Source organism: Balaenoptera musculus, chromosome 9, assembly GCF_009873245.2.
Source record: "Balaenoptera musculus isolate JJ_BM4_2016_0621 chromosome 9, mBalMus1.pri.v3, whole genome shotgun sequence".
NCBI lineage: Eukaryota > Metazoa > Chordata > Mammalia > Artiodactyla > Balaenopteridae > Balaenoptera > Balaenoptera musculus.
In genome coordinates this window covers 85,399,190-85,426,258 of record NC_045793.1, presented here as the reverse complement: position 1 = coordinate 85,426,258, position 27,069 = coordinate 85,399,190, and the positions used below count along the sequence as shown (strand labels likewise).

The window sequence follows — 27,069 nt, the reverse complement described above, 5'->3', positions numbered from 1 at the left end:
GGGTTTAGAGAAAGAAGCCCTTTCTAAATATTAAAGAAAACTTTTTTTAAAGTTTCATGTTTCATCCTCATAAAAACATGCTCCTTAATAACTACCAACTACATGTTTTAAATGTCAGATATATTAGGTATAGTCTGTGAAATGGGAGTTATGTTGATCCTCCAAAGCAAGATTATAAATGAAATCCTCTCAAGTGTTAAATTATCACAGGCATGTCATGCTACCAAACTGAAGAAAAATGTCTTATGATTCAGCTCCACAATAGGAGATGTGAAAAACTGTAGCACAACAAGCCTCTAGCTTCTAACTACACAGCCAGCTTGTGAAATGATGGCCTCCCAAGGAGCACTAATGGCAAGAGATTTAGACTCATTTATAAAAGTGTTTTCAGCTTGCGGAGAAGATTCATTGCCATTCATTATCAGACAGCATCAATATCAAAATCAATAATGACACTTCTGAACACTATTAAAATATTGGCAGTGAAGCCAAGTTCTTACATTTCAGCAAGCAAAGCAAATGAAAAATAAAAAAAAAAGAATGCCAAAGCAGCTGCTACATAATGAGGTGAGGAATGCAATCAAGCACAAGATGGACAGCCAAAAAGCTTCAAGGGCAAACGAAAGTATAATGTGAACCAATGTAACATCAACATCAATTGCTTCAGAACATCAGCAGCAGACAAGCATCACTGGAGGGAACAATTAGTGACAGTGACATGATTTTGGAAAAATGAGCGTCTACAACGAAAACAGGAGATAACAGATAAAACAACAAAAAGCTCCAGGAGTAAGAGCTTTAATCATTCTCATCAAAAAAAAGTGCATGTGGGTAACATATAGGTCATTGTTAGCCTTCCTTGTCCTCATGCAAAATATCACCAGTCAGTAAGTTGATAATCTTTATGAATGCACAAGGCTCTAATGTATGTCAAAAATATAGTTCATTAAGCTGAACAGTTAGTGATTCAGACCAGAGATCTTTTTACAGATAATTAAGAAATCTTGCTTAAACAGATGGAGGAGACAGATGCTACTCCTTCTCAGTTCTCATATTTTCGGGGTCAAGCTATCCCATGATTTCTGTCTTCGCCAGATGTGATGTAAATATGGAAAAGGCATTTGATTTACTGGATGCTGTTCAGGCTGTTATGAAAGCTAAGTGGAGTAACTAAACTTTGATTTAATTATCTGGAGATAGGGGACAACAACAATAGGAAAAGTCATTTAGAAATTAACCCAAGTTTTAATCATAGCAAAGACTTATATATTAACTCTGTAGCAGTCACTTGTCTAAATGTTTCCAAATATTAACTCACTTAATACTCATAAAACGTATATGAGGTAGCATTGAGCAATTTTTCACATCAGGATACTGAGATACCAAGGGGATGAAAGACTTGTCCAAAATCATACAGCTAATAAATGGCTATATTTTAGAGTATTATCAGGTCATTTTTTTTAACATCTTTAGTGGAGTATCATTACTTTACAATGGTGTGTTAGTTTCTGCTGTATAAAAAAATGAATCAGCTATATATATATATATATATATATATATATATATGGATATATATATCCATATCTCCTCCCTCTTGGGTCTCCCTCCCACCTTCCCTATCCCACCCCACTAGGTGGACACAAAGCACCGAGCTGATCTCCCTGGGCTATGCAGCTTCTTCCCACTACCTATCTACTTTACATTTGGTAGTCCATATATGTCCATGCCACTCTCTCACTTCTTCCCAGCTTACCCTTTCCCCTTCCTATGTCCTCAAGCCCATTCTCTACGTCTGCGTCTTTATTCCTGTCCTGCCTCTAGTTTCTTCAGAACCATTTTTTTTTTAGATTTCATATATATGTGTTAGCATATGGTATTTATTTTTCTCTTTCTGACTTACTTCACTCTGTATGACAGTCCCTAGGTCTATCCACCTCACTACAAATAACTCAATTTCACTTCTTTTTATGGCTGAGTAATATTCCATTGTATATAGGTGCCACAGCTTCTTTATCCATTCATCTGTCAACGGACACTTTCATTGCTTCCATGTCCTGGCTATTGTAAACAGAACTACAATGAACCTTGTGGTACATGACTCTTTTTGAATTATGGTTTTCTCAGGGTATATGCCTAGTAGTGGGATTGCTCGGTCATATGGTAGTTCTATTTTCAGTTTTTTAAGGAACCTCCATATTGTTCTCCATAGTGGCTGTATCAATTTACATTCCCACCAACAGTGCAAGAGGGTTCCCTTTTCTCCACACCGCCTCCAGCATTTATTGTTTGTAGATTTTTTGATGATGGTGTGAGGTGATACCTCATTATAGTTTTGATTTGCATTTCTCTAATGATTAGTGATGTTGAGCATCCTTTCATGTGTTTGTTGGCAATGTGTATATCTTCTTTGGAGAAATGTCTATTTAGGTCTTCTGCCCATTTTGGGATTGGGTTGTTTGTTTTTTTTGATATCGAGCTGCATGAGCTGCTTGTATATTTTGGAGATTAATCCTTTGTCAGTTGTTTCGTTTGCAAATATTTTCTCCCACTCTGAGGGTTCTCTTTTCGTCTTGTTTATGGTTTCCTTTACTGTACAAAATCTTGTAAGTTTCATTAGGTCCCATTTGCTTATTTTTGCTTTTATTTCCATTTCTCTAGGAGGTGAGTCAAAAAGGATCTTGCTGTGGTTTATGTCATAGAGTGTTCTGCCTATGTTTTCAACGAAGAGTTTTATAGTGTCTGGCCTTACATTTAGGTCTTTAATCCAGTTTGAGTTTATTTTTGTGTATGGTGTTAGGGAGTGTTCTAATTTCATTCTTTTACATGTAGCTGTCCAGTTTTCCCAGAACCACTTGCTGAAGAGGCTGTCTTTTCTCCATTGTATATTCTTGCCTCCTTTATCAAAGATAAGGTGACCAGAGGTGGGTGGGTTTATCTCTGGGCTTTCTATCCTGTTCCATTGATCTATATTTCTGGTTTTGTGCCAAAACCATACTGTCTGGATTACTGTAGCTTTGTAGTATAGTTTGAACTCTGGGAGCCTGATTCCTCCAGCTCCACTTTTCTTTCTCAAGATTGCTTTGGCTATTCGGGGTCTTTTGTGTTTCCATACAAGTTGGGAAATTTTTTGTTCTAGTTCTGTGAAAAATGCCATTGGTAGTTTGGTAGGGATTGCATTGAATCTGTAGATTGCTTTGGGTAGTATAGTCATTTTCACAATGTTGATTCTTCCAATCCAAGAACATGGTATATCTCTCCATCTGTATCATCTTGAATTTCTTTCATCAGTGTCTTATAGTTTTCTGCATACAGGTCTTTTGTCTCCTTAGGTAGGTTTATTCCTAGGCATTTTACTCTTTTTGTTGCAATGGTAAATGGGAGTGTTTCTTAGTTTTTCTTTCAGATTTTTCATCGTTAGTGAACTGGTATGCAAGAGATTTCTGTGCATTAATTTTGTATCCTACAACTTTACCAAATTCATTGATTAGCTCTAGTAGTTTTCTGGTAGCATCTTTAGGATTCTCTATGTATACTATCATGTCATCTCCAAACAGTGACAGTTTTACTTCTTCTTTTCCAATCTGGATTCCTTTTATTTCTTTTTCTTTTCTGACTGCTGTGGCTAAAACTTCCAAAACTATGTTGAATAACAGTGGTGAAAGTGGGCAACCTTATCTTGTTCCTGATCTTAGTGGAAATGGTTTCAGTTTTTCACTATTGAGAACGATGTTGGCTGCAGTTTGTCATATATGGCCTTTATTATGTTGTGGTAAGTTCCCTATATGCCTACTTTCTGGAGGGTTTTTATCATAAATGGGTGTTGCATTTTGTCGAAAGCTTTTTCTGCATCTACTGAGATGATCATATGATTTTTCTCCTTCAATTTGTTAATATGGTGTATCACATTGATGGATTTACATACATTGAAGAATCCTTCCATTCCTGGGATAAACCCTACTTGATCATGGTGTATGATCCTTTTAATGTGCTGTTGGAGTCTGTGTGCTAGTATTTTGTTGAGGATTTTTGCATCTATATTCATCAGTGATACTGGTTTGTAGTTTTCTTTTCTTCTGATATCTTTTTCTGGTTTTGGTATCAGGGTGATGGTGGCCTCATAGAATGAGTTTGGGAGTGTTCCTCTCTCTGCTATATTTTGGAAGAGTTTGAGAAGGATAGGTGTTAGCTCTTCTCCAAATGTTTGATAGCATTCGCCTGTGAAGGCACCTAGTCCTGGGCTTTTGTTTGTTAGAAGATTTTCAATCACAGTTTCAATTTCAGTGCTTGTGATTGGTCTGTTTATATTTTCTATTTCTTCCTGGTTCAATCTCGGAAGGTTGTGGTTTTCTAAGAATTTGTCCATTTCTTCCAGGTTGTCCACTTTATTGGCATATAGTTGTTTGTAGTAATCTCTCATGATCCTTTGTATTTCTGCAGTGTCAGTTGTTATTTTTCCTTTTTCATTTCTAATTCTGTTGATTTGAGTCTTCATTTTTTCTTGATGAGTCTGGATAATGGTTTATCAATTTTGTTTATCTTCTCAAAGAGCCAGCTTTTAGTTGATTGATCTTTGCTATCATTTCCTTAATTTCTTTTTCACTTATTTCTGATCTTTATTTCTTTCCTTCTGCTAACTTTGGGGTTTTTTTGTTCTACTTTCTCTAATTGCTTTAGGTGTAAGGTTAGGTTGTTTACTTGAGATGTTTCTTGTTTCTTGAGATAGGATTTTATTGCTATAAGCTTCTCTCTTAGAACTGCTTTTGCTGCATCCCATAGGTTTTGGGTCATCGTGTTTTCATTGTCATTTGTTTCTAGGTACTTTCTGATTTCCTCTTTGATTTCTTCAGTGATCTCTTGGTTATTTAGTAGTGTATTGTTTAGCCTCCATGTGTTTGTATTTTTTGCAGATTTTTTCCTGTAATTGATATCTAGTCTCATAGTGTTGTGGTCAGAAAAGATACCTGATAGATTTCAATTTTCTTAAATTTACCAAGGCTTAATTTGTGCCCCAAGATATGATCTATCTTGGAGAATGTTCCATGAGCACTTGAGAAGAAAGTGTATTCTCTTGTTTTTGGATGGAATGTCCTACAAATATCAATTAAGTCCATCTTGTTTAATGTATCATTTAAAGCTTGTGTTTCTTATTTATTTTCATTTTGGATGATCTTTCCATTGGCGAAACTGGGGTGTTAAAGTCCCCTAGTATGATTGTGTTACTGTTGATTTCCCCTTTTATGGCTGTTAGCATTGCCTTATGTATTGAGGTGCTCCTATTTTCGGTGCATAAATGTTTACAACTGTTATATCTTCTTCTTGGATTGATCCCTTGATCGTTATGTCCTTCTTTGTCTCTTGTAATAGTCTTTATTTTAAAGTCTATTCTGTCTGATATGAGAATTTATACTCCAGCTTTGATTTCCATTTGCATGGAATATCTTTTTCCATCCCCTCACTTTCAGTCTGTATGTGTCCCTAGGTCTGAAATGGGTCTCTTGTAGACAGCATATATATGGGTCTTGTTTTTGTATCCATTCAGCCAGTCTATGTCTTTTGGTTGGAGCATTTAATCCATTTACATTTAAGGTAGTTATCAATATGTATGTTCCTATTACCATTTTCTTAATTGTTTTGGGTTTGTTATTGTAGGTCTTTTCCTTCTCTTGTGTTTCCTGCCTAGAGAAGTTCCTTTAGCACTTATTGTAAGGCTGGTTTGGTGGTGCTGAATTCTCTTAGCTTTTGCTTGTCTGTAAAGGTTTCAGTTTCTCCATCGAATCTGAAGGATATCCTTGCTGGGTAGAGTAATCTTGGTTGTAGGTTCTTCCCTTTCATCATCTTGAATATGTCTTGCCACTCCCTTCTGACTTGCAGAGTTTCTGCTGAAAGATCAGCTGTTAACCTTATGGGGATTCCCTTGCATGTTATTTGCTGCTTTTCCCTTGCTGCTTTTAATATTTTTTCTTTGTATTTAATTTTTGATAGTTTGATTAATATGTGTCTTCGCATGTTTCTCCTTGGATTTATCCTGTATGGGACTCTCTGTGCTTCCTGGACTTGACGACTATTTCCTTTCCCATATTAGGGAAGTTTTCAACTATAATCTCTTCAAATATTTTCTCAGTCCCTTTTTTTTTTCGCTTCTTTTTCTGGGACCCCTATCATTCAAATATTGGTGTGTTTAATGTTGTCCCAGAGGTCTCTGAGACTGTCCTCAATTCTTTTCATTCTTTTTTCTTTATTCAGCTCTGCGGTAGTTATTTCCGCTATTTTATCTTCCAGGTCACTTATTCGTTCTTCTGCTTCATTTATTCTGCTACTGATTCCTTGTAGACAATTTTTAATTTCATTTATTGTGTTGTTCATCATTGTTTGTTTGCTCTTTAGTTCTTCTAGGTCCTTGCTAAACGTTTCTTGTATTTTCTCCATTCTATTTCCAAGATTTTAGATCATCTTTACCATCATTACTCTGAATTCTTTTTCAGGTAGACTGCCTATTTCCTCTTCATTTGTTTGGTCTGGTGGGTTTTTACCTTGCTCCTTCATCTGCTTGTATTTCTCTGTCTTCTCATTTTGCTTAACATACTGTGTTTGGGGTCTCCTTTTCGCAGGCTGCAGGTTCGTAGTTCCCGCTGTTTTTGGTGTCTGCTCCCAGTGGGTAAGGCTGGTTCAGTGGGTTGTGTAGGTCTCCTGGTGGAGGGGACTGGTGCCTGTGTTCTGGTGGATGAGGCTGGATCTTATCTTTCTGGTGGGCAGGACCACGTCTGGTGGTATGTTTTGGGGTGTCTGTGACCTTATTATGATTTTAGGCAGCCTCTCTGCTAATGAGTGGGGTTGTGTTCCTGTCTTGCTAGTTGTTTGGCATAGGGTGTCCAGCACTGTAGCTTGCTGCTCATTGAGTGGAGCTGGGTCTTAGCATTGAGATGGAGAGCTCTGGGAGAGCTTTCACCAGTTGATATTACATGGGGCCAGGAAGTCTCTGGTGGACCAATATCCTGAACTCGGGTCTCCCACCTCAGAGGCTCAGTCCTGACACCCGGCTGGAGCACCAAGACCCTGTCAGCCACATGGCTCAGAAGAAAAGGGAGAAAAAGAAAGAAAGAAAGAGAAAATAAATAAAATAAAATAAAGTTATTAAAATAAAACATTAAAAAAAATTATTAAAATTTAAAAAATTAAAAAGTAATAAAAAAAAAGAAAGAAGACAGCAACCAAACCAAAAAAAACAAATTCATCAGTGATAACAAGTGCTAAAAACTATCTAAAAAAATTTTTAAAAAGGACAGAAAGAACCCTAGGTCAAACAGCAAAAGCAAAGCCATACCGACAAAATCACACAAAGAAGCATACACATACACACTCACAAAAAGAGATAAAGGAAAAAATATATATATTTTTTTTAAAAAGGAAGAGAGCAACCAAATTAAAAAACAAATCTACCAATGATAATAAGCTCTAAATATTAAACTAAAATAAACATAAAACCAGAAACAAATTAGATGTAGAAAGCAAACCCCAAGTCTACACTTGCTCCCAAAGTCTACCACCTCAATTTTGGGGTGATTTGTTGTCTATTCAGGAATTCCACAGATGCAGGGTACATCAAGTTGATTGTGGAGACTTAATCCACTGCTCCTGAGGCTGCTGGGAGAGATTTCCCTTTCTCTTCTTTGTTTGCACAGCTCCTGGGGTTCAGCTTTGGATTTGGCCCCGCCCCTTTGTGTAGGTCCCTGAGGGCGTCTGTTCCCCACCCAGACAGGACGGGGTTAAAGGAGCAGCTGATTAGGGGGCTCTGGCTCACTCAGGCCGGGGGGAGGGAGGGGTACAGAATGCAGGGCAAGCCTGCAGCAGCACAGGCCAGTGGTGTGACATTGCAACAGCCTGGGCACGCCCTGTGTTCTCCCAGGGAAGTTTTCCCTGGATCATGGGACACTGTTAGTGGTGGGCTGCACAGCTTCCTGGGAGGGGAGGTGTGGATAGTGACCTGTGCTTGCACACAGGATTCTTGGTGGCTGCCGCAGCAGCCTCAGCGTTTCATACCCGTCTCTGGTGTCTGCGCTGATAGCCACAGCTTGCGCCCGTCTCTGAAGCTCATTTAGGCAGCGCTCTGAATCCCCTCTCCTCCTGCTCCCCGAAACAATGGTCTGTTGCCTCTTAGGCAGTTCCAGACTTTTTCCCGGACTCCCTCCCAGCTAGCTGTGGCGCATTAGCCCCCTTCAGGCTGTGTTCACACAGCCAACCCCAGTCCTCTCCCTGGGATCTGACCTCCGGAGCCGGAGCCTCAGCTCCCAACCCCCACCTGCCCCGGCAGGTGAGCAGACAAGCCTCTCAGGCTGGTGAGTGTTGGCCGGCACCGATCCTCTGTGCAGGAATCTCTCCGCTTTGCCCACTGCACCCCTCTTGCTGCGCTCTCCTCCATGGCTCCGAAGCTTCCCCCCCACCCACCCCCCTTCTCCACCAGTGAAGGGGCTTCCTAGTGTGTGGAAACCTTTCCTGCTTCACAGCTCCCTCCCAGAAGTGCAGGTCCCGTCCCTATTCTTTTGTCTTTGTTTTTTTCTTTTCTCTTTTGCCCTACCCAGATATGTGGGGAATTTCTTGCCTTTTGGGAAGTCTGAGGGCTTTTGCCAGCATTCAGTAGGTGTTCTGTAGGAGTTTTTCCACATGTAGATGTATTTCTGATGTATTTGTGGGGAGGAAGGTGATCTCCACATCTTACTTCTCCGCCATCTTGAAGTTCCCTCTCTGGGCTTCTGATGTTTGTGAGAGGCATGTCCTGAGACAAATCCCCAAATTTGTCAATTTCACTCTAGCCTGTGATTTCCCTGATAGAAAGCAGCCAAGTATAATTGAACAACATGAGCTTCGGATAAGTATCCTGTAGTACTGTTTTTCATCAGTGATTAATTCATCTGGACAGGAAGCAGTGTTTCCTAAACCTAAATCAATTACTTCCATACCAGTAAAATCCTTTCTACCACCAGTGAAATCTCACCCATGGAAAACTCATGTTTACCATCCATCTTCAAACGGTTGTGAAATTTAAATTTAGAGTTTCTATTAACTCATTTAAACTGTTAATCTAAAGGACTGAGGGTATGTGATTTTTTTTCCTGAACTATTTTTTTCAGATTCAAAGAGCCTAATATTATCGAGAAAATTACAAGTAGAAAGTGAATTAATCTATAGCAAAGTACAGATGCAAAGAAGATAAAATTCTTTATAAATATAGTTTGTTACTACCTTAGAGCTCAGTAAAAATTTCTTTATCTAAAAACCTTAAATTATCCCAGATATTCTAGGTTCAAAATATTCCTTCTCTCTTAACAGAACTCAGGAAAATACTTCCTGTTTTTCAAATACTGTCTCATTCAAAATCATTGAATCTGAGGTCTCCTTCCATTTACCTGATTGTATTATTTCAACTCATGCAGGTCTGGACGCTTGTTTCTTAGCAGATGGTAGGTTCAATAGTATGACTGTCAGGGTTGTAGAGAGCACCCTTATGGCTGGGTGAAGATTAGGAATAGTTATTACACTATTGGAAACACACACTCTAGACCCACAATGGAAAAGCTATTATGGCAATTGGAATGCTTCTAGAAGAAATCCTATTTGCATAGAGTCTCTCCATGTGTCTCTTGGTTATTTGGTAGATTATGCTCTATTTTGAGAAACTTTAGTTCTTTGAAGGACCCTAATACTTAACTACCGAGGCTATGTTTCTTCTATATTCTAATAAATTACATTTTCAACACGGATACATCAAATGCAGTCTGAAAGTGAAGGCTGCAGCAAGTATTAAGCACTTGCCTGAAAATGATCTATGTAAAAATTAAGAAATCAAACTGTTTTCCAATTACCTATTACTTATAAGACCCAAAGTCTGTTATATCTCTATCAATTACAGTTCTCAAAAAGAGAGTATAGTGCCCATTTAGTCTTAATCTATTTAAATATATATTCAAAACCTTTGGAAGAACATTATAGTCCAATTTTACTGGATCCAATAAGAAAAATAGGAAAATATATGTGAGTTTATGAATTTGTATTCATGAACCCCTACACTGTTCTATCTCAATATAAAGCCCTTGTTCTCTCCGCTCTCCTTTTTTTCAGCTATCCTTCTCTTCAATAAACAGACATGCCTATGGGGAACACGAAGACGGGTTCTCACAAAAATGATGTATATTGCAGAACTGCAGAACAACAATGTTACCGAAGTGCGTAGTATTACTGAATTAGTGAAATCATGTTTCAACACTCTATTGTGTGCATTGATATAAAAATAAGGTATACACGCACATTAAAATATATGTGTAAATATAAATACTTTGGAAGAGGAAAATCAATTACACTTTGAGGTGAAATCTTTCGTAAAAAAAAAAAAAAAGACCACAGTGCTGACTTTGCATTTCATCTTTAGAGTTACAATAGCTATCTGTAAAGCCAAGTAATTTATAGTTTACAGTTAACATTTACTCAAAGGGATAAATGTATGGAACAGCAGCATAATAAAATCCTTTCCCTGTGGCTTCGCTACAGAATTCCCTAATACAAACTGAAATGGCTGAAATTGTATTCCTTAGCTGATTTTCAGCAACTGTGTATTTCCTTGTTACAGTATACATTATAATTCCTAGTGCTTTTAAATACATTTTTTCTTTGGACTCATGTAATTGAACCTCTCTGACAAAAACAGTTTTCCTTCATGACACACCCTCTTGGTATAGCATGCAATTTTTTTCTTCTAACTGTAGCATACGTATGCATATTCTACAAGCACAGCTTTCCAAATGCTAAGCAGTTCTTTAGAAGTGTCCACGCCCATTATGGTGGTTACACTCAGTGCTAAGTGAAGCACAGTCATTTGACACCCCAGACTTTGGTTGTGGTGGTAGAAACACACAAGACTACTTACGGGTATATTTAATGTATTTCACATATTTGTTTAAGTCTCATAACCCTAGGTTGAATATCTGATATCATTAAAGTATATTTTAATTATACTTAAGTAGAAATTTTCAAAGATTTTTATATTCATTCTTGATGAGTAGGCAAAATCTGTGCTATGCCCTATTAAGTACAAATGATATTTATAGTGAAAACACCCCAACAAGTACTGTTGATTTGTGTATAGATATACATTACATGCAATCTTCTCCATCTGAACATAGGCCATGGTTAATATACACACAAACCAGTTCTTAGGTGTTTTGTTTTAATAGCACTTAGTATCACCTACATAGTGTCACATCAAAACATACTGAATGAATAATTTGAAGAATATGCTACTTCACTCATTCTAGCACCATCATTTTTCAGGCAGGATATAGGATATCCTTACTTGAAGAGTAACAAAACTGTGGGCTTATTCTCACCTGTCATTTTCTAATAAATTATAACTATGCCATATTACCTGCTTGTTATTTGTTGACTTTTAACTAAATTGGGGAAAAGGCACATGACTTCAATGTTTTGGAGTGTTTTAGATGCCAGATTGGCTTTTGGGATAAAAATCCAAACTTAGATACAGAGAACAAATGATAATATAGAACTCCAAAATGATGAGAGTAATGAATAAACATAGAAATTATTACTATATTGGTATTCTATTACAAACATGCTGAGTTTTTTTTTTTTTATGAGACCTATGTAGAAACAGGAAGATATACTTATTGCTATACGTTTACTGATCAGTTTGGGCCTCCACATATGATGAAACAGAAAGCCTCTGAAAGTTAAAGAAATGACAAAAAAGATAGAAAATAGCTTTTCTCAGTAGGAAGACAAAAACATTGAAAAGTGACTTGGCTAAATTCAATTAAGGTATGCCCCAGCTTCACTGAATACCTCTCAAGTTAAGGATAGACTTAAATTTTGTGAGGAAGGTTTAGATAAAGGATAAAGGAACATCTGTGGTTGCAAATATTATGAACTTTAGAACTGGTTATGTTAAAATCTCCTAACACAGGATTCTGTAAAACCCTTATACACTTCTAGTTGTCTTAGAACTTTAAATTATGTAGTACCCTTTTAAGTTCTTTCTAAGCTCTACAGTTCTATGAATATAACTATAAAAATACAGTCTTCAAAATCCAAGATTATGTTTTAATGAAATAACTGATTATTAAATTAGTTGCAATGAAATAATGGACTTTCAGAAGAAGCTGCAATTTTTGTGGTAACCACAGTGTTACAGAGACACTAGAAAACTGTGATACCATCTGGCTAAACTCTCCCATTTTTTCACTGAAATCTGAGGCTCAGAGACAGAGGAGGAAGGAGGGCAGGAAATTTGTCTTCTATATCTGCCTATGTTTTTAAAATTATTATGAAGAAAATAGGCTACACAGTATCTAATTTAATCCTCTACCAACTCTGCGAAACAATATTACACTCCATATTTTATAAATGAGGAAACTGAAGCTCAAGAAAGAGTGAGATGGCTTGTTCAACACCACACAGCCAGTCAACAGCAAAACTAGGACCAGAATCTAGTTTCCGTCTTCTAAGTCTGGTGCTTCTTTATAAATCCAGAATTTTGTTTAAAAATGAACTACTACTATTCTACTCACTACTTCTGCACATAAAATGTTTCCAGTGTCAGGTTATCATGCTTTATAAATTCCATAACTTTCCAAGGGCAATATGAAGAAAATCAGTGACTGATTCAAACTTCAGTTCCACCACATACTAGTGTGTGATCATGGGCAAATCACTGAGACTCTGCACCTCAGTTTCCTCACTTGTTACAGAGGGATTAAAATGGCACTGATTTCATTAGGGTTGTTGTGAAGATTAAATGTGATAATGCACATAAAGTGCTTAGAACAGTGCCTAACACACACAAACACACACACGTGCATATAGTATGCACTCAAAAATTTTGCTCTTCTTTTTGTTGCTATCTCTGAGTCAATGCATAATTAAAAAGTAAGGGAAATATTAAATAATGTTTCTCTACTAAAGCCTACATTCCAAAGAATAGCCCAAAAGGTTTTTTTTCATATATTCATTACTTGTATTTTTATTGGAGATTTCTCTTTATGTCAAGTTTATTGACAGTATGTAAAAATGGAGATTTAGAGCATATTTTCTTAATATTTAATAAATTGATATGCCAACTATTAGTTTTCTGACTACATGAATATTTTCATTGATAACAGAAAATACAAAGTGCAAACACCTTGAAGAAAGTCTTTCTTGCCTTCTTTATTTTTTATTCTTTTTTTAAAAAAGCTCAACAGTAATCCCTTTAAAATTATTAAAAACTAATTTTTGGATGAAGCGTAGAGATACATATTTTAGGTGCAAAAATAACCACAGTCAAAAATTTTATGAACCCCTCCCAGAAAGCACAGTATTCAATTCCAGTTAAATTTTTGTTTCAAATAAACATTTGAAACTAGGCCACATCCTGCTCTATGCGTGCCAAAAATGAAAATTTCAAAATCTAAACTCATGTTCTACTTCCTAAGCACACACACAAGTTATCTTAAATTTAATCTAGCCAATTTTGAAATGACTATTACAGTTTTGAAGAAAAGATATTTTCAAACATAAAGTGAGTACAATGTAAATCTAAGTCAACATGAAATCTGACAGAGATGGTCATATTATACAAAACATGAGCAACTCCACTGACAGATCAGTATATGACAAGAATTTCTACAGATGAAAACTTCAGTATTAAATGTGGAAACCTGCAGCACTTTGGCACCTACTGGGATTTGGTGACAAGAAGCCAAAGCCATTTTCAACGGCCAACAAGGGAAGTGAATAAAGCTCTCTTTAACTCTCCCATATACAGGGATGACCACATTAATGTTTACCTAAAGAACTAATCACAGCCACCTGCTTCTCAGACTATCTGACGGCCTAGTTCTATGATCCCAACAACTGGAGAAATGACATTTGACAAGGACACAACAATCACGAGTTTCGTTCTCAATTCTTCTACCAATAATAGGTAAGTTCTTGTACAGTCTTATTAATATCACTATTCACTATTAATTAATATCACTATTCATAAACACTATTCAAAGTTACCTTGAAACTTTGATCAAGATAAATGATAAAGAAGATCAAGAACAAATAGCTCATTCCCTGTCCATAGGCTTTTGCATTCATTTCTGTCTCTGACACTGCTTTTTGAATTATATGAATACCTTTCTTTGCAGAAATCACAATGCCAACTCTGTCTTCATCACACACATTTGTAGATTTCCTAGGAACAACTTCTGGGGGACACTGTTTTAAAAAGCCAGATCACTCAGACTCAGGCAAGAGGGTCCCCTGTCCTAGGCCCACAGACACTGATCTCCTTCCAGTCACAACCCTCCCCAGGCCCCAGGGTCTAGCACACCCAAAGCCCATATTCTTTTATATAGATCATTCTCTGGGTGCCAGGAACTCCCATATTCTCTATCTAAATGGCTCTGAAATTACTTCCAGGGATCTTAAGTCCATCCTGATCCTAAGAGGAAATTCATTACACATGTGTATACCCCTAGGCCCAAGGGAGACCAGAGGGGGCATTTTGTCAGAGGTTAGAAGTATAGCTGGAAATTGGCCATGCAGGCTAAGGTTCCCATGTGAGTACATACGTGGTGCTGAGTGGAAGCAGGATAAAAAGAGAAAAGGGGCAGGTCATGGGCCCGTAAAGGGAATTAGATTCTTGCATGAAACTGTAAGGCGACAGAAAATTCTAAATTTGAACCTCTCCTTCTTACTCCTTGCAAAGCTGTATTTGTTAAGACAGAAGACAGATAACATATAATTTAAAAGCTTGTTAGCTTGATTTATAACCTTAAATATTTAGACTTTTATCATACAGCCCTCCATTTGTACTTTTGCCTCAGGTCATGAAATGCTAGGTGTTAGCTTGAAGGAGGCCAGTGGAGTTTACATGCTCAAAATGCTATCATTCGTAAAGTGTATAAGAGAATCTTATTATTCCTCTCTGCATGTCAAAATTTAACCTTTTCTCTCAGGATTTTAAGTGAATAGGAAAGGAAGAACAGAGTGTTCAGACAGCATTGGCCAAATTCCATAGTTTTTAAATTCAGAAAATGATAGCAATCTTTATTAACACTTATTACTAGACACTTCACCCTAACTTTGCTGGTTTTTCTATGGTTACTGAACATTTCTCTCCATACCTCAAGAGCTCCAGTATGTTCCTTGTTATATTTGTATAGAGATCATCATGGCATAGACCTTTAAGTCAATGAAAGCTCAACTTAAATGAGTTCCATGGGACCTAAAGCAAATTAAAAAACAGATTCAATATCAGGAGTAATTTTAGACACTAAACTTTTAACTTCCATATAAACCACTTAGGTAAACTGGGTCAGAGAAAATCGATGATTGGCTGATCTAATATTTTGGAGAGCCTAAAATATCCTTTGTGCTGATAAGAGACACATCATATTACCCTCTAGGGGGCTCCACTCTGGAGCAAGAATGACCTCATAATCACAATGCAAAGAAATGGAATCCTTTGTAGTTTATGACAATATAAGAGTAACTTTGCTGTACACCTGAAACTAACAACATTGTTAATCAACTATACTCCAATATAAAATAAAAAGTTAAAAAAAAGGAAAAAAAAAGAATAATTTAAGCTACCAAATAATATTATTTGAAGATAAGATATGTTTTTCCCCAGTCCTGTGCATTTGACTGTATGGAATCATCGGAATGAATAAAGTTGCTAACAATTTAGGAACCTTGAAACTTCCTGTGTAAATTCTATCAAAGAATATAGTTAAAGGAAGTTTTCTGTATTGATAATGGCATTTCTTTTACAGTTGGAAATCATAAATACTTATTTAATAGATTTAAATAAAGGCAAGATACAAATAGGAGAATACAAATAGTAACATATTAGAGTACAACAAGATATTGTAGGCAGATGATAAGGGATCTGAAAAACATTTCAAATGACTTTGAATAGTTGAAGGTTTATAATGTAGGAAAGGTGCTAGTTTTAAAATTATTTCAATCAAAATATGCAATTATAGCCAGAGGGTCACAAGTTATAAGAATGCAGTTCTTCCTTAACTACATTTTAAACAACTAGACTACTGGAAATGAGACTTGTGCTTTCTGGGCAGTAGTTGTCTATTAGTGAAAAAATGGAGAATGCAAACTGTAAGCTATATTTAGGAGAGGATGTCTTTATACGTTGGGAGGCTGAATAGGGAGACTTTGAAAGTTTATGTCAATAAGGAGATTCATAGCTAATGAGTTCCTGAAAAAAAGCAATAATATCAACTCTAGATCTTCCAGGGTCTGAATTTTCTGTTTTTGCATTATATAAGGATTTCTTACATTTGTCTTTTCCACATCTGTCCTCATTTAGCAAATATTTATTAAGTGTCTATTATATGTAAATCCCTGCGTGCAGGGCTGTGGGGAAAAGAGAAATGAACATCATCCAGCCTATTACATGAAAAATGCCCCAAAAGAGAGTTGAAAATGAAGTTAAATATTCAATTGGTTATTATTGCAGTTTGCTAGGAGCACCTCTTAAAATTTAAGACTGACGTGGGAAGTCAGGGGATAGAAAAAAGAAAAACAGAAACAAATGGTAAAACCAGCTTTCTGAAATACCCATGGTCTTATAACTATCCAGACACCCTTCCTCCACAGCACAGTAGTACCAATGATTTTGAGATGGTTTTGTTTCTCGGCTTAGAAAAATGGATTATTAAAGAAAAAGACAAAAGAAGTATACACGCATATATTTTACAAACAAAGACAGGAGTAAATTATTTTGTGATTTGTAAAATGTAATCACAGTGCAAAATGAAATTGCTTTGGAATCACAATGATGAATTTTACACAATCCAATATTCATACCTATGTCTATTCAGAACTGATGGCTGGCTACTAAAGATAAACCTTGGAATGGAACTGGTGTATGAACTGCCACCCTAGAGAAAACCTCCACATGGTCATTCTTCCAGAGCAGACAAGTAACTCATATATTCTGAAAGCTATATTACCTTGGCTTCTAGCTTTAAGTAGCCCCTATGCCTCAAAACAAACATTTCCATTTCCAGCATCAATTCTTGATTTCCAAGGAGCGTTCTGATGAAAATGCATGAGTTCCCTGTGAACTGTAGGTTAACTAGGATCACGTGAACTTGTTCTAATTTGTGCACTGATTCTAGCAGCTGTGTGAAGTGGGCAAGTCACTTCACATTTCTGGGCTCAGTTTTTTATCTGTATAAGAGGATGGTTTCATGAACACTGTTACAGGTTTATATTTTGTGAACACTATGATCAGTTGTAAGGGTCAAGTCTTCTCCAATCAAAACTCAATTTTGATAGGAAAAGCAAATTCGGCCAAAAAACTACAAATATGACCATAAATGTGTCCTAAGGTATAAATTTCAAGTAGTCCTAAAATCCAAACACATTTCTTACGAGAACAATATACTCGAGTTATTTTTTTAAAGCAATTAGACACAAATACCTGTAACTTTGGGTTTCCATCTATACATGGCATATGAAATGCACATTAAACCTTTAAATTCATATGTGCCACCCTAACAGTAGACAGTAGGTAAAAATGTATTTCTATAACACTTAGCATTTAAATAATATTTTTACACTTAAGCATTTTAAGCTTTTCCACGTATTCATCTTGGCATGGTTGTTGTGAGATAGCTAATATTATGCCCCATTTCAAAAACTATAAATAGAAATAGCCTAGCCTATTAACCTGGACTTTACTACAACTAAAGTTTACTACTACTAAATGATTTGCATATTGTTAGAAATAGAATAACAGAAGCTATTCATGTGCTCTATTCCTTTCACACTATATCTCCTAAGGAAAATAAAACTATTATTGTGATTACTATAAATGAGAAAAAAATTATTGATTCCATTTTACAAACTGCCTAATAAAATATATTTTAAATAAGTAATATATCAACATATATCACTAAAATGTGGAGAATAAAACAGTGGACATAAATGACTGCAATCAAAATTAGAAAAGAATGTCTAGAGTGGAAGTTTGGAAGTATACCTAGCACAAATAATAAAACTTTGGAAGTTTACCTAGCACAAAGAATAATACCATAGGATAGAAATGCTATATGGACAAAAGAGGGAAAAAAAGGTAGGAAAAAAAATGAAAGTTTGTTGTTTCCACTCAATGAGGGGAAAAAAATCAGTGACTAAACAGAAATGTGTATATCAAAAAAAGTTAAAGAGAAGTAGAGAGAAATGTGAATATCAAAAGTACGAGGTGAGTTAGAAAATTTAGTTACCTAACAACAGATCCAGTAAGGCAAATAGGGACCAGGAATAAGTGAAATGGGAACTAATGGCAGACACTGGTGGTATCATTCAGGATAGAAAACAAACTGAGGAATCAATATTTCCTTCAAATTCTAAATTTCAGATCTGTACATTATTAATCTAAGAACTTAAGATAATACTAATTTGTTTAAAAAGTTAAGATAAAACAGTGAATTCTAAGATGAATTCAACCCAATGCCTTGAGCATTAACCAGAAAGAAATGAGACAACTAATAAATACAATAACCAAGGTTTAACATGCACAGAAAATGCATGTCATTCTAAACAGCTGTCACCACATAAATGAACCTTAAGTTATTTCAGATATAAATCTTTTTTAAAAAGCCCTCTATAGAAATGTAGGTTGAAGAGTGTTCAGACACAAGCTACAGTGGATTTACACAATGTTTCTGCACAGCTACCTGCAGGAAAAAATGGCATTCATCAGATACACTCAGAACAAGAAGTCAAACAAGTATTCCTTTATACCAGTGCAACTGGGAACTTAATAGAGATGGCAAAGATTAAAAAAATATTCTCAGAGAAAGTGAGTAATCAAAATATCTTTTGTATATTTAAACTTAATTTTCTTTTATTTTTATTACACTAAAGTGATTGCCACTACAAATACTCCATTTTTGAGACCTGAAATATTATTAAACTAAAAGTTGCTATACATACATGAGCTCAGGGACATAAATAGATTATTTCAGTATGAATTTAACAAAGATTGAAGAGAAGCTCTTCCACAATAGGAAACATCCTAAGGCAAATAGAAAAAGGGGTTGATATGTCACAACACCTCTTTCCCATTATGTCTAAATACAGCATGGAATAGTGAGAGTATCAAATTATTTTAGTCTTTACAACTGAGATAGCAAAAAGGCATGAAGCTCACAGGCCTTATCATTTCCCTATATGCCCTGGCCAACTTAATTTTAGTAGTTAGCATTTTTTTCCTCACAAAAACAAAGGACAATATTTTTAATTAATGGCTGCTAAAAGTTAAATCGATTTAAATGTTTGATATAAATTAGACATAGCTAGATTTTTAAAACATAATTTTATTTTTATTATTTGATGAGCAAAACAGAATATCTGATGAGCAGAATCACAATTTTGAAAGAAGAATAAAGAAATAATTTTAAATGCATGGGAGGTGCTCTTTTATTGTTATCAAAATAAAATTAAAGCATCAAGTCACTACTACTACTATTACTGATAGCTTATTGTGTAATGTTTACTGTGTACAAGCAATATTATAGGTGTTTTTCATGGTTTTTCCAAAGTGTTTTCAATTGAAAAATTTAATCAAATTTAGTGGTCATTAAATTAAAATGTATTTATATATTATAAAAACTGAAAATCTGATAATGCTAAATTATAGGAGTTGTGATCTTCAAGATATGAACCCAAACTATCTTTGAATCCAAGGCCATGTTTGAGAGGTCAGAGGTAATTAAGTAGTGGGAAGGAAGTGAAAATGAAAAAGGTGAAACAGGCCTTTATATCCTCCCAACAGTGTCTTGTGTATTATGTGTATCTTGTGGATGCTTCATGCATACCAACATTGTGATGTCATGTGGTGTTTCACTGCCAAAGTATTTTCTCTCTTGAGTAAAAACTTACTTGGGCGGAAGTGTTAAGCAATGGGGACGCCCACTGGAAGAACCACCTGCTCAACAGGTGGTATGACTGAGCTCAATACGTCACAACAACCCATATAGAAGAAACAACTAATTGACTAGTTTTCCATTAAAACAAAAAGAGATACGTGGTATTACTTCCCTAAAATAGGCTAGTTAGACATCTTTATCAATTTTACAGGATTTGCATCACTGTATTTCATTAGATGAAAAAAATAATTTCCAACTTAACCAATATGCCAATTGCTAAAATGTGTGAATACATGTCAAAGAAATAAATGGAACATGGTATTTACATAGACTTGTCCAAATTCAGCTATATTTTGAGTTTTGCTAAAAATAATTTTATAATCATATCTGTGTTGGCACGGATACCACAAACCACAACATTGGTAATCCTTGGAGGGGTGTTTGGACTTGTGGCAGCAGTGTGCTGTACTGCCTGCCAATGGGGGCCTTATTTACTGGAAGCTTCTATTTAATCCAAGTTGTCCTTATCAGAAAAGTGCTATTCCTGACAAAAAAGAGGTTTCGTAATTTTATATTCCTTTTTGCTTGATGCTAACATTTCTTTCTTCTTCCACAGAAACATATATTATATATATATATAATATGTTTTAATATTAAAATATGTATATAAAGATTGTTTTCTACAGCAGAATTAAAAGTGCTGTCATTAGGTGTAAAATCTGCATATTGTTCTGATGCTGCCGTAACTGAGGGCTGTGTTTTGGTTTGCCAGTACTTCTCCATGTGGCATGGCTAAGCTCCCATGTGAAGCTAGCTCAGGCATCACAGCATTAGTACAAGCTGGTTTGTTGCCCTTGACCTTCCTCTCTCAGGTTGTTCTTTCTCCTCGAACCTCCCTTCCTTTCACTAGTATCTTTCCTTCTCCCCTTGGCAGAGGATTGACCTAAGGTGTGACACAGAGGCAAGACTGGTGGTGAGTGTCAGGAGATATGGCACTAGCTTTGGGTTCTGTAATCAAGTCATTATTTAACTTTTCACACAGCAATTTGTCACTCAGGGTCTTAGTTTCCCCATTTGTATATTGAAGGCAAAGGGTTCAGTAATCTCTATAGCCCTTTCTGAGTCTGAAAAGCTATCATTCTGTGAGCAATAAAATACCCATCCAGGCTTACCTTTTGGGCTCATGGCCCTAAAGGGAGAGCCAAAATAAAGGTTTATATCATTCTATTTTAGACATGTTTACATTTCATTAGCTGCCTCTTGAGGAAGCAAATGTCTTCAAAACTTCAAAAGAATGACTGAGTCTGTAATGAAAGAATTTCAGAACACAGTGTGAGAATTTTGAATCTCTCTCTGAAGTCACCATTTGAAAGATAAGAATAGTCCTGCATATTGCCAATGGTCATGACAGAGCTTGGAATACAAGGCCATTTCACTATTGAACAACCTGAACACTCATTCAAAGAACGAATGTGGATAAAAATGGTTGAGTCTGTATTTAAAAGCAATTTTACAGGCGGCTAAGATGTTATATGCAGCTTCATTCCTTCCAGGCCACTAATGTATATCCCCACACAGATGCTAGTTCCCAAGTAATTCTTCTTTTCCATTCCATCTGCTATACAAAGGGGGAAATTTTTCTATATGTCTACTAGCAAGTGTGATAGAAAATCCTGTTCACTCATATAAAGGTGGTAGGTTTTTAGTAGCCAAGCTAAGAAGTGCTGTGAATTAGAGGCCTTTGTTGATTCATCAGAGCCCTTTTACTTTTCCATCAAAACCACCACAGTAAACAAAGCAACTATACTGGGCCAAGTTATGCTAGTGGCACAAACACATCCTTTAACAACTGAACTGTCTGCTGGAGAACGACCACTCCTTTAATTACACCTCAGAAGTGTATGTACATCATGAGAAAAGAGCCAACTGCACTGCCTGAGCCCCTAATGTGGATTGGCTCAGGACCAAGTCCTTTGTGTCAGTTCTTTCTTCTTTCATCCTCCCTAAACTTGGTGCTGTTATATAAGATCACCCTACTTCTGCTTTCTTTCTTATCCCCTTTCATGTTCTCAGATAAATTTCTTACTCCTGCCCCCACTGTTTTCAACCAACAACATTTTCCAAGTTGAAACACTTTCCCGTTCAACATACAGTCTGTTCAACAACTGAAGCACTCAGACTCCATGCCTATACCACTCATTTATCCATTATTAATTTATCCATTCATCCAATGTATTGATCTATGATGCCTTTGCCACTGGTGATACAAAGACTATAAAAGATATGGCCTATAATCAAGGGAACCTCACAAATCATGGGGAGAGAAATCTAAAATGAGGATATATTATGATAGATTATGTAAAATTTCCCAGGATATCAGAGGCAAGAACAGCTATCATTCTTCAAAGAGGTGGCAAAAACTTTGCTAAGAGGCTACATGATATACTGATTTGAATTATTTGATTTATTACATAAAGTTCAAGAAAATAATAACCTTATCTTAAAGGTCATTATATCTTCTCAATAGTACCTTGTAAATAATGGATACACTGTGGGTGCTCAACAAACACACACATTTTAACTGTGTGTCACAGCATCATGACAGAGATACAAGCTGGTTTTTGTAGCACTTGACCTTGCTCTCTCAGGTTGTTCTTTTTTCTCAGATCTCTTCTCTTTTCACAAGTACTTTTCCCTTGTTTCTTTGACAGAAACTTCCAACAATGTGGCGCAGAGGAAAGAACTGGTGATACCTAGCTCAGATGCATAGACAACTTGGTCAAGGCTAGAGTTCATATTTGTGATTTCCGTGTTTGCCTCTTATTTTGACCCTCATACATGATCAGAGGTGGTATTTCTGATACTAGCTGGCTATTTTGCAAATGGATCTACTTGTTCTAAAAAGATTCCACATGCCTCATCTTCAAGTATGAAAACAATCTACCTCCTCCGTCCTATAAGTGAATGGTTCCCCAGTCTTTACATCTTTGGGCATTTATTTACGTATAAATATATTCATTGAATAGTTACTACTTGGACAAGAGTTGTGGGGGAGAGAGAACTGAAAAGTGTCCCTATCTTGGTTGGAACAACTGCTTCTTCTCCCCTTTCCCACTTTTCAAGGGTTAGCCCATCCTGCTTACCTCTGTAACACTGCTGATCCAATTTTTAGTAGGGTAATTACTTTTAGGCGTGTCTCCTCTAAGCAAACTGTCCATTCATTGAATACAGGCCTGGCAATGGGCCTGGATCTGAATGATTTTTACATTTGAGGAAACATATCCAATGAAGTTAAACAATGTAGCCAAGATCCCAAGGATGTTAATTGTGATTTTCCTTCTTATAGGCTTCAGAGGCAGAGAACAATAACAGACCTACTCAGGATAGGTTTAGAGAATGTGATTTCATTTTTGCTCATTACTCACCTCCAGACTATATTTTAAAAGGCTACGAATTCAGGAGGAGTTGTGAAAAATTGGTAGATAGTATCAATTTACAGACAGAGTTTCTGGATCACTGGATCACTCTCTCATTACCCTAAGTCAAAACTTTCTTTTCCCAACTCAGATCCAGTCTGTGTTTACTGGAGTCGGGGAGGCTATATTTCTAAGAATCCCTCTATATGAGGCTGGCTGGGGGAGGAGAGTTTAGAGAACAGGCTGTATTGGGAAGGGCCTATATATCCAGTTGAACCCAGCAAGGATGTAATGTTTCCCATTGGCCTAGTGGATTTATGAAAAGAGGTTGTCTTGAGAGTTGAAAGAGATTCTTTCCTAAAAGGTTTCCTGTAAGGTAAAAAGGACCCCTGACAGATAGCACTTCTGGGAAGACAGGGTCTAAGAGGAAACTGTAAATTGTCAGTCAGACCTATGTTAGAAATTGTCAGTGGTGGAAAATATCAGAAAACCCACAAAAGTGTTTCATGAGAAAAACAAATTGAGGCAACTGAAACACAGAGCAGTTTGACACCAGATTAAAAGTACTAGATATCTAAAACTGTTCTATTTTCTTATTTCCTCCTTTACCATTGGGTCTGAAACTGGAAGACCCAGAAGAAGCAGCTAGTTGATGAGAAAGAAGGTTGGGCAAAAAAGAGGTGAAATCTACTGGTTCCTTTCCCCAATATATCAGGATTGAACTAGTGGGGGGATGTTAAAGGGGGGGGAACCTTAAAAGTGAATAAGAAAATAAAGCTGTACATTAGACTGCATTAGACTATTCAACAGAAAGAAAAAAGTCTATTTTTAATACCTAATAGTGATTAGAAAACTAGGAGGAAAGCTAGGAGCTGGGAAGAATCCACAGAATTTGTTTCAAGGGTTAACAGTAAGAAAGAATCAAGTTGCTATATGTTTGTATACTACTAACTTGTTCAATAACTGGTTACACCAGCTATTGGTAAAAGCTAATTTTGACTCAAAACCCACTGTTATCTTTATTCTCACTTTAAAAAAAAATAGGAATACCCATTTGTTTAAAAAACGATGGAGAGTAAGACTTTAGGAAAACTGTATCCAAATGCCATTTTCAACATTGTTTTGGCCTTGATTCATGAGAGAAGAAGGAAGAAAGGAATGAATGAAGAAAGAGTGGGAAGGAGGGGAGGAGAGAGAGAAGCAGGAAGGAAAGAAAAAAGGGAAAGGAAGGAGGGAGGGAAGAAAGGAAGAAAGAAATCAATTTTCAAAAGACATCTATGAGACAATCAGGGCAATTTGAATATGGACTGGGTATTTGATATTAAGGAATTATTAGTAATTTTGTTATGTGTGATAATGACACGGTGGTTATATTTAAAATATCCTTCTATGTAAATTAAGCATACTGAAATATATATGGTTAAATGATAAGATGTCTGGTTTGATACTGTGATTTATAATAAGAAATATATATTTGTTCTTTGTCCTGTTTCTGCAACAGAGCTTCTAAAACCCTTGGAATTTCCCAAGTGTGAGAGCAATAGAGGTATCTCTTGTTACATTAATGAGGCAACTTTTGGAAAGCACCTAAGAATGGGGGCTGGTTGCCAGAGAAGCCATTCAAGTGATTAGTGTTGGAAATTTCAGTCCCACCCACCCCCCCGACCTCTGGGGATGGGAGAGGGCCTGAAGGCTAGGTCAATCACCAATGGCCATTGATTTAGTCAATAATGCCTATTTAATGAAGCCTCCCTGAAAACTCAAAAGTACAAGGTTCAGAGAGCTTCTGGGTTGGTGAATGTGTGGAGATACAAGGAGAGTGACACACCTGGAGAGGACATGGAAGCTCAGTACCCTTTCCCCATCCCTTGCCCAATGCATCTCTTTCATCTGGGTATTCCTGAGTTACATCTTTTTATAATAAACCAGAGATCTAGTAAGTAAATTGTTCTTTGCGTTCTGTAAGCCACTTCAGAAAATTAATCGAATCCAAGGAGGGATTGTGGGAACTTACAATTTGTAGCTGGTTGGCTGGAAGCACAGGTAAGAACCTGTACTTGCAACTGGAGTCTGAAGTAAGGGTGGTGGGGAAGGGACAGTCTTATAGAACTGGACCCTTCACCTGTAGAATATAAGACTACTTCCAAGTAGAAAGTGTCAGAGCTGAGTTGAATTGTAGGACAGCAGCTATTGTCCAGAGAATTGCTTGGACACCAACAACACATTGCAATTGGGTCCAGGATCCTAATACTTGGTATTTGCTTTAAAATACTCCAAAGATGGGGAAAAAAAAGTAGTGGAGATAGATGAAACAAACTGGAAAAATGCACATAATTGTTGAAGGCAGGTTGAAGGTAGATCATGGGTATGTAAGACTGCATTGTTCTATTTTCTCTATTTTTAAGTGTGATTAAATTTTCCATAATAAAAAAATTTAAATAAATCAGAGAAATTCACAGGCCCATATGTTTTGATTCGTTCTAACTATGCCTCTTCCAGAACTTTTGACTAACATAAATAAGGCAGCTTCCCTCAAATATCACTTCTGCATAAACATAATACATTATATCTAACTAATTGTATTATAATTCCTTTATTTTCTAGAGCATAGCTTGAAATCTAAAACTAATAAATTTATTCCAAAGCTATCCTTTGCCCTGAGAAAACCAGAGTTCTCCATTGATGAATTAATTGAGAGTTGTATCTTCCTAAGTATCTCTTGATACAATGGTTAAGTCTCAATTTACCAAGGTCTTGGGTACTATATCTTTGCATCCATATCTTGGACACCATATCTCTGAAGAGGAAATAAGAATTTTGTGACAGAGAAGGCTATGAAGAACAAAGGCCCTTGGGAAACTGCCTTCATAGGCAATTGAGGAATGGGAACTGATTATTTTTCAGACATATTTTATAGGAGATACCTATATCTTGTCAGGCTGAACTAATTTAAACTACTTCTTATAAATATGCTGCCATATTTGCTGCCAATTATAATATGCAGAGCTTTCACATTTTAATGCCTCTGATCCTGGAGTAAATCCTGCTTAAATTAATATCATCCAGGCTGCAGTTGTGACATAGTTGAATGTGCCAATACGTGAACCAAAAAAAAAAAAAAAAGAAGAAAAGAAAAAGAAAAACACCTTGCAGAAAAGAATCCAGTAGTTTGGTAGAAAGTTCTGGAAACAGTGGAGCTTGCTTTCTCTCTTTTAAATAAAAGCTGCTACAACACCTTCTTGATGAAAACAACAACAACAACAACAACTACAAAAAAAAAGCAGACACCAATGAATCTAAGTAGAAAGTAATTAGGAAATTTAGAATCTCAATATAAAGAAATCTGGGGATATTTCAACCAATTTTTTATGTAGGTTTTATTTTTTTAATGTGTATATGTGTTAATCATCATAAAAAACTGCATATATAGACCCAAAAAACTTTCTTTCTACTAGTATAAAATAAAAATTCTAAGTGATAAGAAAGAATCATGTCATGTATTAATTGGCAGCACTGGTTTTCTTTCTCAGTAATAGACAAAATAATGGTACATCTTAAAATCAATGAAATACAATATCTGAAATACAATAAAGTTTATAAAGTTTTGACATTTATGTAGATTAGTTAATAAATAAATTAAGGGGCATTATAGATGACCAAAACATGTCCTTAATGTTAAAAGCTATCTTTAGAGGAACAGTCATGATTTTATCAATATA

General features: G+C 36.1%; 1 protein-coding gene across 9 annotated transcripts in view; it reads right to left on the bottom strand.

Annotated features, from left to right (window-relative positions):
* Positions 1 to 27,069, bottom strand: part of MAGI2 (membrane associated guanylate kinase, WW and PDZ domain containing 2) — a 1,338,650-nt gene that overhangs the window by 1,269,631 nt on the left and 41,950 nt on the right. The gene's annotated exons all lie outside the window — the stretch shown is intronic.